Here is a 20,380-nt window from a genome sequence, read left to right on the forward strand (position 1 = left end):
TGTTCTTCCTTGTTGCCTAAAATACTCACTACATTCTTTTCACTCCCTTCTGCAGAATTCAAATGTTACTATAGAGACTTAATTTAAATATAAGTTTTTCTGGACTCCTTGACTAGATTTTCTACCCACCTACTACTCAGCTCCTTTGCCGCATGCTGATACTTCACGTAAATCTCCTATGTGACTTGCAACGTCTCTTAATTATTTGCTCATATGTCTGTTTCTGACACTAGATTGTGAACACCCTTAGATCACCATGCCTTTCATCTTAGTAGTTTCAGTGTCTGGTCCCAGACAAAGGCTGTCAGGAAGGAACCACATAATGGGTGACATCACTCATTCTGAGGGTATTTGGGTTGAGGGTGGATCCAAACAGTTACTTGGATATTCAAGACTAAATCTGAGAATTTTTTTTTTTTGATCTGCAGTATTAGCTCTTTGGAAGAAAACAACTATACTAACTTAAGAGCAATTAGATGATACACGAATCTACGTGGATCCCTAGAGAGCTTAATCACACATCCATGCAGGCATATGACAATTATGGATGTCACACATCTCCTTGTCTTCCTGGTTGTGAGTTTTTGTTTTTGTTGTTGTCATTTTTATTTTAATATTTATTTACTAGTTTGTCGGCGCTGGCTCTTAGTCGTAACTCACAGGATCTTTAGTTATGGTATGTGGGATCTAGATCCCTGACCAGGAGTCAAACCCAGGTCCCCTGGGTTGCGAGTGCAGACTTACCCACGGGACCACCAGGGAAGTCCCAGTTGTTGTTTTTCATCTGTAAAACAAGAGAATTGTGACACAAGCTCCAAGGGGTTTCTCCGAACTAAAAGCTGGTGATTCTCGTTCTACGGGGGCAAGACTGCATATGAAGTGGCTTCACTGCTATTTTGAGGGCAGGTTGAGCCTGGGGCCGCCTGTGTCACTGCCTCAGAGTCTCAGAGATAGCATGCTGTTTACACGTGGCGGTGCCGCCTTGCCTCTGATAGCTGATCCTATCAGACCGTTATTTCCAGCTGTCTTCAGGACCAGCTGCTGTGTCCAAATTTGCCTGCTTCACCACTGGAGTGTAGGCAGCAGACACACGCCTTGTGGGGCTCTTGAACTGCTATACAAATGCTTGGGCGAATTCGACCTCACAGAAAGCCACCCATAAAAGCTGACTTGGAACCAGGACCGTTGCGTGTTTTCACTAGGTCTGCAAATTCCTCTAGGAACCAGGTGGGGCCAGAATTGAGGGAGAGCAAAGGAGCCTAAAGAAACTGAAGAAATGGGACAAATTCACCACCTGCTAATAATGAGAATGTTTGTAAGCACGTAAGTTTATAGATACAATAGATTTTTTTGGTAAGTATGTAGATATTAGATGTAGTGATGGTTCAAAATGATGTCATAAGGAGCTGAAAAAGTGAACTGGGACCACCCAATATTTGGTGAGCATATTTCTGTGTGTGTGCTCAGTCACTCAGTTTTGTCTGACTCTTAGAAACCCCACGGACTATAGCCCACCAGCCTCCTCTGTCCATGGGATTCTCCAAGCAAGAATGCTGGAGTGGGGTGCAATTTCCTTTTCCAGAGTATCTTGCCAGTCCTGGGGATTGAACTCCCTTCTCCTATGTCTCCTGCATTGGCAGGAAGATTCTTTATCACTGAGCCACGTGGGATGCCCATACCTGGAATGTACATACCTCTCTATATAGTGTTGAATAGATACTTTTAAGATTTAGGTACTTTTCTCAGTACTAAAACTAGGGCAGAACAATGAAAACTTAAAAGCTGTTAGAAGAGAGAGATAGCAATAGGTGGAAATGGTAAATAAGACTTCATCATATTATCAACATGACTTTTACTTACTAGAGAACTCTAGTGTGCATGTTCACTTAATCTGATATCTTTTATCTAAAAAAAGAAATCCAAACTTCTATTTTGCTCTTAGCAAAGTTGTGTGCCATATAGTTATAGAACCATTGCTTCCCTTCTAACCAGATACTGAGTAACTGGGACCAAAAGAAGCCGAGTCCATTTCTTCCTGTCTAGACAGCTCCTTTTCTGTGCTACACTGCAGTTGGACTTGCTTGCAAAGAAAGTGATGTGATTTGAACTGAAATGACCTTGCTTCCAAAGGGATATCAACAGCTCTCTGAGAGGAACAAATTTCCCTGATTTAAGTTGAAATCAAATGGATAAAGGATTCAAGTCTAAGTCATTTAGTCTCTTTTACCTGGTTTCTCCTTAACATAAGAATTTGAAGGACTTAGCTTCTTGCAGTTGCTCCAAGACACTAAAGAATTTCTTTATGCAAATTCTAGTCATACAACAATTTCAGCTATATAAATTATCTTTTATTAAGGTTTGTGCTCAGTTGCTTAGTCGTGGCTGACTCTTTGTGACCCCATGGACTGTAGCCCACCAGGCTCCTCTGTCCATGGAATTTTCCAGGCAAGAATATTGGAGAGGGTTGCCATTTCCTTCTCCATTATTGAGGTATAATTGAACTATAAGATTATATTAGTTTCAAGTGTACAACGTAATGTCTTGATATTTATATATATTGTGAAATGATCTCCACCAGAAATCTAGTTAAATTCCATACACATTATTTTAAACAGCTTTTTGTGATGTGCAAAGAATCAGGTTGGCATGGTAGAGGACTCAAAGGCTATGGAAGATTATTCAATAGAGAAGTCATCTATTACTTATCTCACTAAGGAAAAAAGATTGACTTTGGTTAAAATGCAGGCATCATTATTAAACAAAAACCTGACCACAGATATGAAACCCAAGTCTTTGGCAGTTACTCTAATGTTTTATTAGATAAATCTGAATAGCCTTGAATTTTCATAATAAGGTCCAAAAAGCAAAAGGATAATGATGTAGCTCTGCTGAAAAAAAAAATTATTTCATATTCTTGGGCAATATTTAACTTTACAAGGTCAGAAATAATGGGAAACTAATGTATTACAAAGAGATCAAGTCCTTGGTTTTCAATAAGCAACGATACATACATAAGTTAATGAAGGAGTCTTACTTGGTTATAAATGATTGCAGGATATGTTGTAATAATAACCACATTATCATTTTAATATGTCTGCCAAGTACCATGAAGCATCTACCAAATATATTTCCAGCCTGAATTTGTTGGGAAAATGTAGTTATTTCTGGAGATTCTTGAGACACATTTTGTATCTGATACTAGTTTTCTAGGGTTTTGAGAAAAGTTTAAGCCACTTATTATGGGAAATTACTAAGATGGAAGAGATGCCACAATGCCACACTGTCCCTTCTGTTTTAAAAATCTCTCTATCTCAATGCTGTTCACACTAGGACAAACAAGTTTCATCACTTGAAATGTAAAGGTATTTTTCCCCTTGAGCATTGACTTTGACCTTTCCTGGCTTTCCTATAGCAAAATAAACAAACAATGATTAATATTTGTTAAGCACCAAGAACTGTGTTAAGTGCAATGTACTCCTAATGCTCTCCTAATGCTCAAAAGGATCCCATCACATGGGTGATAACATTTACTCCCATTTTACAGCTGGGGAAAGTGAGGCACAGGGTGTTAAGTATCTTTTTCAACGTCACACAGGTAATAAGTGGCAGGGCAAGGAAGATCCCAACCCAGGCCTTTGGCTTTAGGGTTTGAATGCATAGCCACTACATCATTCAGCCTCATCTGCACAATAAGCAAAAACTACAAGGATTCAGGTATCTATGTGTATGTGTGTGGGGGAGGGTGTGTTTAATATTAAAGATTCTAAGTCCATTATTTCCTAAGAAATAGACTGCTACTTTGCTACCTTATAACTCCTTGCTAAAGCTGAAAATCCAGGAGCCATATTTTAGCTGACTTAAAGGCATTAAAGTGCTATTTCACCTGGGAAAACTGAAAATTTGAACTATATTTAAACTAAACATGTAAGGTGAGCATAGCTTGAAATTTTAAAAGATAATCATCTCCAGTTGATTGTGTTTTGGGGTGCTGTTTTGTTTTTAATTTTTAAGATTACGGAAAAACTGAGAAAATAGTACAGAAATAACCATAGAAACTTCGATATTTCTCATTGCTAATACTGTATCTCATTTGATTATATGTGTTTCTAAGTGAATCACAGCTGTCATAACATATAACCCTAAGTATTTAACTACACATCACTAAAAATTAAGAACAACTTCTCATTTTCCCCCATAATTTGCAATAGAACTATATTATTATCACATTTAGGAAAATTATAATAATTATAATTTCTTAATACCCTCTAATAGCTATCATATTCAAATCTCTTACAATTGCGAAAAAAATATATTTTATAGCTGTTTTATCCAAGCCACAGTCAAAACAAGGTCTAATCATTGCGTTTACATGTTAGGATTTAAGTCTTTTTTCTAACTTATTTTTAAAGTTGCTTCACTGGACTTCTATAATTGTCCTTACAAAATGTTCCTTAAAATAAGCATGTGATTTTTTTTTAATTAAAAAGCAAATAATGGCATTGGAGTTGATATATTTTTAGAAAACTAAAACAAATAAAAGATAACCATATATCTTTTAATGATCTTTTAGATATCCTTTCCAATTGTCCAGTACCATGACTTGCCCGTCTCTTACCATGGTCTCATCTTTTCCAGCCCAGTCAGAAGAAAGCCAATGAAAATAGTTAAACCTTAAAAATTCAGAGCAGGAAGATCAAAAATGCTGGAGATCAACCAGCGTAACTACTTCCTTTAATACGTTAGAAAACCAAGTTCCAAGGAGGTGAAATAAACTGCCCTCGGATACAACTACATATTGACAGAAAATGAAACTAGAACAAAAGTCCGATCCTTTTTCCAGTAATACCACAGCAGAAGATCATATTACCTGGCCCTTGTCCTTCTAAAGCATTGCAGAACAAATGACTTTTCAGGTCTTATGCTCTGGCACCAAAGTCAATAAGGCTGTTACTGACATTCCAGTTTGCATCAGTGACAGCACATTTTATCAAACAAGTCTGTAGTTTAGCCCCAAAGACCCAGCTCAGATCTGTGGACTTGAGGTCAAAGGTTTGTACTGACTCTTTTGTGCTTACCCGAATGCCTGATGAAGCCACACACAGGATGGGATGGACTATGGCTCAGGAGAGCCTTGCAGACTCAGCCGGTCACAGGCTTAAGGGGATCCAATGCAACCTCCTTTTCCCAGTTTGACTTAAACTTGGCTTTTCTTTTGTCATTGAGGTAATATTTCTTCTCTTTCCGTGTGTTTCTGTGGCTGTTCCACGCTGGCAATCTTGACTGACCTCGCCCTAAATGGAATTATCATCGGGCTTGGCTAGTTATGGAACCCCAAGCCCCTATTCACAAAGATTTACAGGACCCATGTGTGATACAGACAGTCAAGCAAAACTCAAGCAATTCAATAAATGGGAGTAAAACTGCACATATGTGCACACACACACAATATATATTTAAGAGCATTCTCTCTTTCTTTTGGCTCAGACCCTGTAAGGGTATGGGTCTGACAACCTTTCCTGACCTGGAGAACCTTAGGTCAGCACTAAAAGGCACAGTGACTCATGCAGATCTGAGATACACAGTAAGAGAGCCCTGACAACACCACATGGGCCTACTTGGCATTCTGTGAGGTGAGCTAATAAATGTGCTTTTTTGGCTTTTGACAGATGCTGTTATGCTTCTGTCATTTACATCCAAAAAGTCCTCATGAGTACAAAGTTCTATTCTGAAGAGGATCATGAAGGCTTGAGGTTTTCAAGACATCTAAAGATAGTGATTTGTACCTTGCCGCACAATTTCTAAATCTGAAAGCAGAAGTCACACATGCATAGGGATCCTCTACATGGTAGTGACAATCAGAAATTAAATTTGTGTTTGTCTTTTTCTTTAGAGAGAGAAGTGCCAGAGACTACATAGTTTAGGCCAGGATTAAAAAAAAATCACCAGACATCACCTTAGAGTCACAGACGGTAGCCTGATTTAGAAAGGTAGGTAGAAATATGGGGCTTAGTGTTTCAGTTGTGTCCAGCTCTTTGTGACCTCATGGACTATAGCCCTCCAGGCTCCTCTGTCCATGGGCTTTTCCAAGCAAGCACACTGGAGTAAGTAGCCATTTCCTCCTCCAGGAGATCTTCCCGACACAGGGATCAAATGCACGTCTCCTGCATCTTCTGCACTGGCAGGCAGATTCTTTACCACTGAGACACCTTGGATTTACTTCAGAACCTCCCTTGAAAGGTTATATCACCTTTCTACTTCAGTGAAAGCTGCCTCTTGTGAAAGGGAGGTGGATGACGAATTTGGATGTTATGAGGAAAGAAGTCAAGATCAGCTACTCCTCCCTTGGGTAGGTCACTGAGGAGGAGGAGGGATGGAAGACCAAGGCCCAGGAACTAGTAAACATCAGGACGGGATCTGCCCCTGCCTCTGGGAATGAGCTTGCCCTTAGAAACTGTCTGTATTTGTATTACAGCAATTGCTGGGGCTTCAAACATGAACTGCCTTTGGCAAACCTCACAACTGAAGATGCAAGATGGCTACGGGATTCTGGACCAGTGAACTCTGTTCGAAATGTGTGGGGTGGTCTTCAACAGTGAGAAGCAGATCTTTAACAGTGTGTGGCTGCAACTGAAGCCACCACTGGCTTCTCTTTGCTTGATTCTGGGCAGAACTGCTGTCATATATTTAATATATTTATATAAATGTATATATATATAAGTTTTTGTGTACATATGGTTAAAATCCCAAGGGAGGCAATTATAGTTTATAAACCAGAAGAGGGAAATAACAAGTCATTTGCTCTTACCCATAGGCAGTAGATACCTCTAATGATCTATATATGGGGAAGACACTATATTGCTTCTATAATACATTCCTATCAACATGGGTTCATTGTATTTAAAGCTAAGTTGTGAACCTCTCTTGACAATTGCTTCACATATACCTCTTCTCTTACCTAAGTCTCTGTCCCTTAGCCTGTGTCCTTTTCAATTCATTAGGTGTCTTTCACAATCTGTAACAAATTCCTATTGTCTAGTCTTACCCTATTGTTATTCTATCTACCAGAAATATTTATTAGGTTGCCCCAAGTGAGTCCAATCTTTCTTCAGCCATCCCTGTCAGGTTCCCTAACAGAGACTGGGCTCTTGCTTCACCCTGTAATCTGGATATTCTGGAAACATTATTTTTGGTTTCAACATAGGCAATTAATCATACACATTTATGACCTGCAATCTCCAAGAAGGCTTCAGGATGTACCCAGTGAGAGGGTTCACGGATGAAGAGGCAAAATGCCAGCTCAGACGTGGGGATACTTGATACTCCAGTATTTCTACTTTTAAAACATATTGCCTGGATCTGTGTACAGAGAGACATTTAAGTGCTCTGTTTTGGGGAGAAGGTAGGAAGCAGAAGAAATCACTTTAGAGCTCTTCTCTCTTTTCCCCTCCCTTTCCCCTGCCATCTTCTCGAGTTTCCCTGACATCTTCAATTTTTTTTAATCCTGTCTCTTAAGATTGTCTATTTTCCCCTTCTGCTATCAAATACAACCTGAAAGTTGGCTTGGCCTAAGAATATTATTGGGCAGAAAAATTTTAATGGGGTGATGGTCAGGGGTAGAAAGGTGGTTGGAAAATATATTATTGAGGTGAGTTGGGGATAGGAACTGAAACCTGGGAAAGATTTCATTATTCTAGTAACAGAAACAGGGAATGAGAGAGAAAACCAAAATCATAATTTGTTATGAATTCAGATTCTAATTTGTTCCAATAGCTGTCTCCAAAGCCATTATATTAGAAACTGACCTCATGATTTTTTTTTCTTTTATAAATTATTAAAGTAATGCTTACTTATTCCTTGTAACAAAATCAGAAGAAACAGAAGTCTAAAAGATGTTAAGCCTCCCAAATCTGAATCTCTGGAAGAAAAAATGGATTATAGTTTGGTAATTAAAAAAAAATGTTGTAGACTTGCAAATTTTTATGTACGTTCATTAACAAGTAATACACATACAAATGGTTCCTTTTGGGGGAAAAAAAAAGACATGTTTTATTCTTTTGCATGAATGGGATAGCAATAAACATACTCTTCAACATATTCTTTGCTCTTATTCAATCATGGACACTGTGATTGTTGGTTTTGAGGTATGTAGATTTGGAGTTTAATGGGTAACTCTCTACAGATTATTATTTATGAGTCAATATTTATTTAATTTGTTCAACAAGCCTTGATTAAAAAGGCTGATATATCTGTTCTTATAGGGCTTAAATTGTATTAGAGAAATAAAACCAAACAAATAAATATGTAAATAAGAAAAATATCCAATAGCAATAACTGCTATTCAAATAATGAAAATAATAGTGCTGAGATAGAGTGACTAGGTAGCTATTTTAGATTTTTATGGCATCTCTTTAAAGTTTTAACCACTAAGGAAAATAAAAGGATGAGTTCTTTTTATCATAATTTCTGTACAACTAATTTCTCAGGATTCAAATATATCTTTTAAATGTTAATAATTGGAAGTATAAATTTTAACAGGCTTGGAGCAATGGTATCCTGTAAGGCCAGTTCTTTCTGAGTCAATAACTATGAGTTTGATTGACCTTGGCAGTATTACAGGGTCATATTTTTACATGGCTGAACTGTTCTTGAACAATTTCTACAATGTACTAGGTACAAATCGTCTTTTATCCAGCACCAGGCATGCGTGTCTTATCTTCCCACCAGTTCTCCCCTCCTCCCTACCTATTCTTTCATTACTTTTACAAAAGAAAAACTATTATTAAATAGGTAAAGAAAATCCATCCCCATCAGCTTTTTTACTTTCAGCCTGCCCTCTCTTTAAGCTATGTAACAGTTGAAATATTGCTTTCATGGATATCTGTTTTATTCTTAAGATGGATTTTATTTGTAAGTTTGTCTCATTATTTTGTGGTTCCAATATCTCATAGAATAACCTCTTTTTTATTTTCATCAGAGGAAGGACAAGAACTAAGAAAGAGATGTGGTTCTATCAGTAATTCACCTAGGAAAAATTCCAATCTTTTCTAAACTGCTCTACAAAGAAATTGCAATGTCATCACAAAAGAGACTGAAATTGCAGTCAGTTCTTAACTATCAAAGTATTTCCAAGAGAAGACAATTTTTGAATAAAGGAGTAAAACCCATCCCCGTGAAAGCAATCCTTCTTTTATCTCTCTGTGGAAGCACAGTGTTGGGGGAAAGTACTGACCTAGAAATCAAGGAAGTCAGTCAGGATACCAACAATATCCCAGGTGGCACATTCAAGAAGAGTAATTGACGATTTGAAAGATGGAGTAGGGGCTTCCCTGGTGGTCCAGTGATTAAGACTCTGTGCTCCTAATGCAGGGAGTCTGGGTTTGATCCCTGGTCATGGAACTAGATCCTGCATGCTGTGACTAAAGATTCCCCATGCCACAATGAAGATTCTGCACACTGGCAACGAAGATCCTGTAGGCCTCAATTAAAAGCCAGTGCAGCCAAATGAATAAATAACAAACACAGCAAAAAATTAAGATACAGCCACTTACAAAAATGTAAACAGGATATAATTAAATCAGCAAGAGACAGTGAAATACTGAAGGGGCTATTTTTGCTTCCTCTGTGGCTAAAGGGCAAAAGAAAGTGCCTAAGTCCTCAGTCTCTCACTCATGATTGACACGTCGTCACCCCATGAACAAAGAAAGTAAGGCAGCTATAAAGGTAGACATAGAAAAGGGCACTGGGCTCTAATGGGATCTTTCACTGAGCCACCCAGATATAACCTACAGTGTACCAGAGCAGGTACTGGGTGCATAAGTACCTCACTCTCCCTGAAACTTCCATCTCCTGATCAGTTCAGTTCAGTTGCTCAGCCGTGTCCAACTCTGCAACCCCATGGGCTGCAGCACTCCTGGCCTCCCTGTCCATCACCAACTCCCAGAGCTTACTCAAACTCTTGTCCATCAAGTCAGTGATGTCATCCAACCATCTCAGCCTCTGTCATCCCCTCCTCCTCATGCCTTCAACCTTCCCCAGCATCAGTGTCTTTTCCAATGAGTCAGTTCTTCGCATCAGGTGGCCAAAGTATTGGTGCGTCAGCTTCAGCATCAGTCCTTCCAATGAATATTTAGGACTGATTTTCTTTATGATTGACTGGTTGGATCTCCTTGTAGTCCAAGGAACTCTCAAGTTCAGTTCAGTTCAGTCACTCAATCATGTCTGACTCTTTGCGACCCCATGGACCGCAGCACGCCATGCCTCCCTGTCCATCACCAACTCCTGGAGTTTATCCACACTCATGTCCATTGAGTTGGTGATGGCATCCAACCATCTCATCCTCTGTTGTCCCCTTCTCCTCCTGCCTTCAATCTTCCCCAGAATCAGGGTCTTTTCAAATGAGTCATCTCCACTACCGCAGTTTAAAAATACCAGTTCTTTGGTGCTCAGCTTTCTTTATAGTCTAACTCACACATCCATATGCAGCTACTGGAAAAAACCATACCTTTGACTAGACAGACCTTTGTTGGCAAAGGAATGTCTCTGCTTTTTCATATGCTGTCTAGGTTGGTCATAGTTTTTCTTCTAAGCATCTCCTGATAGTGATTTTTTTTTGGTAGAAAGAAACCAACCAAAAGCTTGAGGACAAGAGAGCTTGTGGACACAGTTTGTAAAGGTCAGCTTCCCAGGGCAGAAAGCAGCGTGGTAAAGGATGGAGAGGAGCTGCAGGACAAAGAAAGTAAAGCAGAACCTTGGATTCTGCCGCAGGTGAAACCTCAGGGACTTGAGCCTTTTCTTCCCTCTCTGCGATAGATGGCAGGTAGGGCTCTTCCTGAGCTCCAAGACTCTGTGGCTTCCCTCAGCTCTAAAAGTCATATTTAAAGAGAGGGAAGTTAATGGGTAAAAAGCACAGTTGTTTACTACAACAAAAAGCTTTTTTTTAAAAGTCTCACATCTTTTTTCTCTTTCTTTCTTGATATATTCCCATGATGATTTTTTCCCATCTTTAAAAAAATGTTGTATGGGTAATCCCAATTTTTGTGTAAGTATTAACGGATTACATAGCGGTAAACTAAATGTGCTATATCAGGAAAATGATTTCATCATCATTTAGTATTTTCTGTAACATCCATTTGAAGGTGAAATGTTTGTAACATTTCTTTGCCATTTTCAAGCTTTCCTACACTCAGGATGAATATTTATCAAAACTAAATGACATTGATGAGTTTTGGTCTCCACTAAATTGTGAGCTCCCTGAAAGGAGTCCATGTGCATCTTTACATCTCCCTAGTACCTGTGAAATGGGTTTAGCAGTGAGTGAAGTCACAAATGCAATTTGTTTTCTGAGCTTTTGTTAAGTGTTAATGAAAGTGAAAGAAGAGAGCGAAAAAGTTGGCTTAAAGCTCAACATTCAGAAAACGAAGATCATGGCGTCTGGCCCCATCACTTCATGGCAAATAGATGGGGAAACAGTGGAAACAGTGTCAGACTTTATTTTTGGGGGGCTCCAAAATCACTGCAGATGGTGATTGCAACAATGAAATTAAAAGATGCTTACTCCTTGGAAGGAAAGTTATGACCAACCTAGATAGCATATTCAAAAGCAGAGACATTACTTTGCCAACAAAGGTCCATCTAGTCAAGGCAATGGTTGTATGGATGTGAGAGTTGGACTGTGAAGAAAGCTGAGCACCGAAGAACAGATGCTTTTGAACTGTGATGTTGGAGAAGACTCTTGAGAGTCCCTTGGATTGCAAGGAGATCCAACCAGTCCACTCTAAAGGAGATCAGTCCTGGGTGTTCTTTGGAAGGAATGATGCTAAAGCTGAAACTCCAGTACTTTGGCCACCTCATGCGAAGAGTTGACTCTTTGGAAAAGACTCTGATACTGGGAGGGATTGGGGGCAGGAGGAGAAGGGGACGACTGAGGATGAGATGGCTGGATGGCATCACTGACTCAATGGATGTGAGTCTGAGTGAGCTCCGGGAGTTAGTGATGGACAGGGAGGCCTGACATACTGCAATTCATGGGGTCACAAAGAGTCGGACATGACTGAGTGACTGAACTGAACTGAACTGACTGTTGTAAATGCTTATTTTATTTTATTCTATAATTATTACTATTATTTGGGCCCGTCCCTTGTGGGAACTTATTTCCCTGACCAAGGATTGAACGCGGGCCACCATAGTGAAAGTGCCGAGTCCTAATCACTGGACTATTAGGAAATTCCCCTAAATGCCTTTTATTCACTTTTAATTTTTTTAAATTTATACCATCGCTTTTTAAAAATCTTTATGTATTTATTTATTTTTAACTGTGCTGGGTCTTTGTTGCTGCAGACAGACTTTCTCTAGTTGAGACGAGCAAGCCTCTTGTTGCAGTGGTTTCTCTTGGTGTGGAGCTTGGGCTCTAGAGAACTGGCTCAGTAGTTGTAGTGTATGGACTCAGTTGCCCCACAGCATGTGGAATCTTAGTTCCCAGGCCAGGGATTGCACTGTGTCTCCTGCATTGGCAGGCAGATTCTTGATCACTGGGCCACCAGGGAAAGTGAAAGTGAAGTTGCTGTCGTGTCTGACTCTTTGCGACCCCATGGACTGTAGCCTACCAGGCTCCTCAGTCCATAGAATTTTCCAGGCAAGAGTACTGGAGTGGGTTGCCATTTCCTTCTCCAGGGGATCTTCCCAACCTAGGGATCGAACCCAGGTCTCCCGCATCGCAGGCAGACATTTTACCTTCTGAGCCACCAGGGAAGCCCATGTATGTACTGGCCACCAGGGAGATCCCCACTACATGCCTTTTAAACACTAGTCTACTTCAATTATCAAAACAACCTTAAAAGTTTACAGATGAGAACACTGAACTTCAGAGAGGCTAAATTACTCGCCTCAAGTCACACAGTCAATAAGTGTCCCAGCCAGGACCTAACTTGGGTCTGGGTGACTGATACAGTTTTGCTTCCAACTAGTACATTTTACTGATACTTGGAAATAAAGATGACAAGCAACTCTCTATAGTGTCTGGAAGACAGAAAAACACTAAAGATGTTATTCATGGTGCTAGTATAAGCTTCCTTATGATACCAAGTAATATGAAAATATTCCTGCCTTCAAACATGTTAAAAGGCGGTAGACAGTACTAGGTAGTTACTAAATGGCTGCAATGCAAGATAGAGTAAGGCAAGGATCATAAGGAAAGCACAAATATATGTATGAGGAGGTGGCCCACTGAACAATGGACAAAGTTTCAATGCTTAGGAGATGAAAGGATGTCACTCCAGGTGGCAAGAACATGTGAACAAAGGCAATCAGGTTGGAGCATACAGGGTGTGTTCAGGCACCAACAAGGAATTTAATGGCTGGAGTATGGGAGGTGTAGGGGAACAAGAAAAGACAAGACTGGAAAGGTAGGCTGTAGTCTGGAGATTAATCTACTTAATTGTGCCATCATCCAGTACCTGTTTCTAGAACTTGTTGACAAGAGGCCTCATCAAATGCCATGATGAAATCTAAAGACATGTCTACTAAGAATTCCCTGATCTAGCAATTTTCAAACTTTCCAAAAGAAAATGAAGTCAATATGGCTCGCCAGCCCCATCCTGCCCTCCTCAAACATATTTGAGTCAGTGTAAAACTGACTCACATTTACACTCACATTACAGTCATTGTAAAACGTTTAAAATTAAAGCCCAACTATGTCACGTTTTTCTTAACTCACAGGATGAGCTTCTCATTTCCTAAATTCATATGCTCACCTCTTCAGCCACCTGTCTTACCAGACTCCATCTTTAAGAGGTTCTGGCCACACCAAATTTCTCTCTGGTTCTAAGATATGCTTTCTACTGGACAGAAAGCATATCTGACCCCATGAATTGCAGCATGTCAAGCCTCCCTGTCCATCACTAACTCTCCTCACCTCTGTCCCTGGCTGAGCTGTGTCTCAGGTCCCAACCTACTGACCTTCCTCTGTTATATTGTTCACGTGGTCTCCTTCAGGGACCCCCACCCTGTAGACCTCACTTGCTGCATGCCTCTGTTTGTGACCTTGCCACAATAGTTCATCATGTTAGTTTAAATTTCAGAGTATTTTCCTTATTTATTCTTACATTCCCAGTTCCTAGACCAAAATAGACAAGCAGTAGATATTCACTGAGGGAATGAATGGAAGAATGAAGTAGTGGCATTCTCCTTGTGGACAGACGAAGCTTGCAAGTCACAGAACTTTCCTGTCATTATTCTTAGATGGTGAGATTTTCAGCATCTGTATAGGGAGTTCAAATCTCTCTCCTCTAGTCAGTCTCTGAGATGGTTGTCAAGATAACTTCTCTGTATCTTTATCCATCCAGGCAGCCATAATATGCTCCAACAATTACATCATTTGTTTTCTTCTTCTTACTTCAAATATTCTCAAACCTGCTTTCCCCTCAGTCTGTGGATTTATAAAGAATTATTTTTTGTAAGGTATACTTTTCTACATCTTAACTGCAAGCCTGTGTCCCATCTCATTATGTTTTAAGATTATATTCCCTGTTCTGTTTTTCTCCCAAGAATTACTGAAAAACACCCAAAACACTTCTTTGAAATTATAGTTGTAGCCCTTTCATAGCAATGAATTTCCATCTCTTTTCACAGTTCCATCTAAGCCAATATCTAGTTATTTTCAGACTTCAGTGCAAAATCACAAGAGGAAAGGGGCTACACAGTTCATTCTAACCAACCTGCATGCAATACACTCTATCATTTTATATATTATTTATCTGCTCTGATCAAAAAATTAGGTGACACAACTACTTTCATAATTCAACTTGATTCTCACTTAAGAGTGACAATTCAGTTCATTAGGAATTGAATTTGGTATAATCTCTTTACAAAGATCTTTTCCTCACTAGTTAAAATTTTATTGTCATTAGATTTTATTCTCTAATATGGCTTCTCCCTGCCATTAAAGAAGTTCAGGTGAGTTTTGTTTTGTTTTTATTGAAGTATAGTTGGTTTAGAATATTATTTCAGATGTACAACTCAAGGATTCAAAATGTTTATAGATTATACTCCATTTAAATTTATAAAATTTTGGATATATTATTTATGCTGTACAATGTATCCTTGTTCAGTTCAGTCGCTCAGTCGTGTCCGACTCTTTGTGACCCCATGAACCGCAGCATGCCAGGTCTTCCTATCCATCACCAACTCCTGGTGTCTACCCAAACCCATGTCCATTGAGTCGGTGATGTCATCCAACAATCTCATCTTCAGTCCTTATCTCATCTTATATCCTTGTAGCTAATTTATTTTATACAGAATAGCTTGTACCTCTTTATCCCCTTTCTCTATTTTGCCCCTTCCTGCTTCTTTCTCCCCACTGATAACCACTACTTCATTCTCTGTACCTGTGAGTTTGTTTCTTTTTTGTTGTTACATTAAATAGTTTGTTTTATTTTTTAGATTCCACATATAAATGATAACATATAGTATTTCTCTTTCTCTATCTGACATGTTTCCCAAAGCATCATACCCTCCAGGTCCATCCATGTTGCTACAAATGGGAAAATTTATTTTCCTTTCTGTGGGTGAGTAGTATTTAATTCATATTCTTTATCTGTTCTTCTGTTGATGGACCCTTAGTTTGCTTCCATATCTTGGTTACTATAAAAAATGCTGCTATGAACGTTGGAATGCATGTATCTTTTCAAGTTAGCGTTTTTTGTTTCCTCTGGACATGTATCCAGGAGTAAAATTGTCAAATTATATGGCAGTTCAATTTTTAGTTTTTTGAAGCCCTTTCATACTGCTTTCTACAATGGCTAAACCAATTTATACTCCCACCAACAGTGTACAAAGGTTCCCCTTTCTTCATATACTTGCCAACCTTTGTAATTTGTGGTATTTTTGATGATAGCCATTCTGTCATGTATGAGATGATACCCACTGTGATTTGATTTGCATTTTCCTGATGATTAGTGATGCTGAGTATCTTTTCATGTGCCAGTTGGCTGCCTGTATGTCTTCTTTGGAAAAATATCTATTCAGGTCTTCTTCCCATTTTGTAATCAGGTTGCTTTTTAATAAATTTTCAGAGCTGTTTATGTATTTTGGATATTAACCCCTTGTAAGCCATATCATTTGTAAATATTTTCTCCCATTCCTATAGGTTACCTTTTCATTTTGTCAATGGTTTTCTTTACTATGTGAAAGCTTTTAAGTTTAATTAGGTCCCATTTGTTTGTTTTTGCTGTTGTTTTCTTTGCCTTAGGAGACAGATTTTAAAAATGTTGCTGATTTGTATCAAAGGATATTCTGTTTATATTTTCTTCTAGGAGTCTTATGATTTCCAGTCTTACATTTAGGCCTTTAAGCCATTTTGTGTTTATTTCTGTATGTGGTATAAGAAAATGCTCTAATTTCATTTTTTTTTAACATATAGCTCTCCAGTTTTCTCAGCACCACTTATTAAAGAGACATTGTATATTCTTGCCTTCTTTGTCATAGATTAATTGACCATAAAGGTGTGGCTTTATTTCTGGTTTCCCTATTTGTTCTACTAATTTATGTGCTTGGTTTTGTGCCAGTATGATACTGATTTTATTACTGTAGCTTTGTAATAGAGTCAGAAGTCATGGAGCATGATTCTTCCAGCTCTGTTCTGCTTTCTCAAGATTGTTTTGGCTATTCAGGGTCTTTCGTATTTGTGTATAAATTAAAAAAAAAATTTTTTTCCTAGCTCTGTGAAAATTCCAATGGATATTTTAATAGGACTTGCATCTGGAGATTGCCTTGGGTAGTATAGTCATTTTAACAATATAATTCTTTCAATTTGTGTCATCTTCAGTTTCTTTCATCAGTGTGTTACAGTCTTCTGAGTACTGGTCTTTTGCCTGCTTAGGTAGGTTTATTTTTGGGTTTATTCTTTTTGATGAAATTACAAATGGAATTGTTTTTAAATTCTCTGATAGTTTGTTAACGTATAGAAATGCAACAGATTTCTGTATATTAACTTAGTATTCTTCAGCCTGAACAAACTTGCCATTAAGCTCTAGTAGATTTTTTGTGACATCTTTAGGATTTTCTACTGAGGATATCATATTATCTGCAATCAATGATAGGTTTACTTCTTCCTTTCTCATTTGGATTTCTTTTACTTCTTTTTTTTGGTCTGATTCCTGTGCTAGAATTTCCAACACTATGTTGAATAAAAGTGGCAAGAATGGGCATCCTTGTCTTCTTTATGATGTTAGAGGAAATGCTTTCAACTTTTCATCATTGAATGTGATGTTAGCTGTGGGTTTGTCATATATGGCCTTTATTATGTTGAAGTGGTGTCTTCCCTGGTGGCTCAGACAGTAAAATCACCTGTTTGCAATGCAGGAGACCCAGGTTCGATCCCTTGATCGGGAAGATCCCCTGGAGAAGGAAATGGCAACCCACTCCAGTACTCTTGCCTGGAAAATTCCATGGATGGAGAAACCTCATAGGCTACAGTCCATGGGGTCGCAAAGAGTCGGTCACGACTGAGTGACTTGATTTTCACTTTCATGCAAACTTTATGTCCACTTTCTGGAGAGCTTTTTATAATATCATTAAAGATCTTTAATGTGTGATAAAGAGCATTTATCACATAAACGATATGTGTCATTTAAAGCCAGGGCTTCCTTATTGATTTTTCTGTCTGGATGACCTGCCCACTGATGTAAGTGAGCTGTTAAAGTCTCCTACTCCGATTGTCTTGCTGTGGGTCATGTGGGCCCCTCTGTTGTGGTGGGCTAACCACAGTGGGTGATCTGTTAGGGCGGACTGGCTCCCACTCTGCTTTGTTGTCAGATCCTGCCTTGTGTGGAGGCTGCTGGCCACTGTTGATGGGGTTGAGTCAGGAGGCATCTGGCTGCAGAACCCCAGGGGGCCCTGGAGCTCGTCCTGGCTCATTGGTAGGTAGAGGAGGAGTCTAGAAGATCCTAGATCTGATACCTGATTACGAGTGAGAGCAGCCAGGTCCTGGGCCTAGTGCTAGAACATCGACCGGCAGAACTGGATCCGGGAGTCTCCTAGGTGGCCCAGAGCTGGTGCTGGCTTGCTGGCCGGCTGGGGCAGTTCCTGACATAGTTGGCTGTGGGGTTCAGGCTGTCCTGAAATTTGTTGGTGAAGGCTGTGGCCCAGCTGGCTGCTGGCCTGCTGGTAGGTGGGAAGGGTGCAGCCATGGCAGGCTGTGGGGCTGTGCTTATCCTTAGGCTGGTGACAGGTAAGGCTGGTACTGAGGCTAGATCAGGCTTGGTAGACAGGGCTGGGGCCCAGGGTATTCTGAGGCTGGTACCTGCCCAGAGATATGTGGGGCCAGGTCTGCACTCTGGTGGGGAGGGCCATGTCCAGGGGTGACTGCAGATTCACAAGATCTTAAGACTGCCTGCCGGCTCATTGGTAGGGCTATGTCCCTGCCAACTCAGTTGCTTGTTCCTGAAGCATCTCAGTCCTGGTGCCTACAGGCTGGTAGGCAGGGAGGGGGCTTTGTCCTGAGGCTTATAAGCTAGAGGGAGGATTGTAAACTGGTGTTTACCAGCACCAGTGCCCACATGATAGAACAGTCAGTTCAGTTCAGTTCAGTGGCTCAGTCGTGTCTGACTCTTTGCAACCCCAAGAATCGCAGCACGCCAGGCCTCCATGTCTACCACCAACTCCTGGAGTTCACTCAAACTCGCGTCCATCGAGTCAGTGATGCCATCCAGCCATCTCATCCTCTGTCGTCTCCTTCTCCTCCTGCCTCCAATCCCTCCCAGCAGCAGGATCTTTTCCAATGAATCAAATCTTCTCATGAGGTGGCCAAATTACTGGAGTTTCAGCTTTAGCATCATTCCTTCCAAAGAAATCCCAGGGCTGATCTCCTCTAGAATGGACTGGTTGGATCTCCTTGCAGTCCAAGGGACTCTCAAGAGTCTTCTCCAACACCACAGTTCAAAAGCATCAATTCTTTGGCGTTCAGCTTTCTTCACAGTCCAACTCTCACATCCATACATGACTACTGGAAAAACCATAGCCTTGACTAGACGGACCTTTGTTGGCAAAGTAATGTCTCTGCTTTTGAATATGATATCTAGGTTGGTCATAGCTTTTCTTCCAAGGAGTAAGCATCTTTTAATTTCATGGCAACAGTCACCATCTGCAGTGATTTTGGAGCCCCCCAAAAAACAAAGTCTGACACTGTTTCTACTGCTTCCCCATCTATTTGCCATGAAGTGATGGGACCAGATGCCATGATCTTCATTTTCTGAATGTTGAGCTTTAAGCCAACTTTTTCACTCTCCTCTTTCACTTTCATCAAGAGGCTTTTTAGCTCCTCTTCACTTTCTGCCATAAGGGTGGTGTCATCTGCATATCTGAGGTGATTGATATTTCTCCCGGCAATCTTGATTCCAGCTTGTGTTTCTTCCAGTCCAGCGTTTCTCATGATGTACTCTGCATATAAGTTAAATAAGGAGGGTGACAATATACAGCCTCGACGTACTCCTTTTCCTACTTGGAACCAGTCTGTTGTTCCATGTCCAATTCTAACTGTTGCTTCCTGACCTGAATACAGATATCTCAAGAGGCAGGTTAGGTGGTCTGGTATTCCCATCACTTTCAGAATTTTCCACAGTTTAGTGTGATCCACACAGTCAAAGGCTTTGGCATAGTCAAGAAAGCAGAAATAGATGTTTTTCTGGAACTCTCTTGCTTTTTCAGTGATTCAGCAGTTGTTGGCAATTTGATCTCTGGTTCCTCTGCCTTTTCAAGTTCCCCCAAATGGGTGCCGCCAGTGTCTATGTCCCCAGGGAGAGCTCCAGTTGCTTCCTACCTCTCTAGGAGACTCTCTAAGGTCATTTAGGTCTGACCCAGGCTCTGTTCAAATTTCTGCTTGTATTCTGGGGTCTCAGAGTGTGTGAGATTTTGTAGGTGCCTTTTATGAGCAGAGTCTCTATTTCCTCCCACCCTCTGGGTCTTCCACAAGTAAGCACCACTGGTCTTCCAAAGCAAACATAATGGGGGTTCATCTTCCTGGCACAGGACTCCTAGGCTAGAAAGCCCAATACAGGGCTCAGACCAATCATTTCTTGGGGAGAACTTCTGCAACTATAATTATGCTCCCATTTGTGGATTGCCCACTTGGAGGGCCGAGTTCAATCCCTGGGTTGGGAAGATCTCCTGGAGAAGGAAATGGCAACCCAATCCAGTATTCTTGCCTGGAAAATCCCATGGACAGAGGAGGCTGGTAGGCTACCATCCATGGGCTCTCAAAGAGTCGGACATGACTGAGGGACTTCACTTTCACTTTCACTTTCACTTGGAAGGTATGGATCTTGACTGTACAACAACTCAACCCCCAGTTACCTGTCTCACTGTGATTTCTTCCCTATATCTTTAGTTG

The sequence above is a fragment of the Budorcas taxicolor genome, chromosome 1 (genome assembly GCF_023091745.1).
Source record: "Budorcas taxicolor isolate Tak-1 chromosome 1, Takin1.1, whole genome shotgun sequence".
Lineage (NCBI taxonomy): Eukaryota > Metazoa > Chordata > Mammalia > Artiodactyla > Bovidae > Budorcas > Budorcas taxicolor.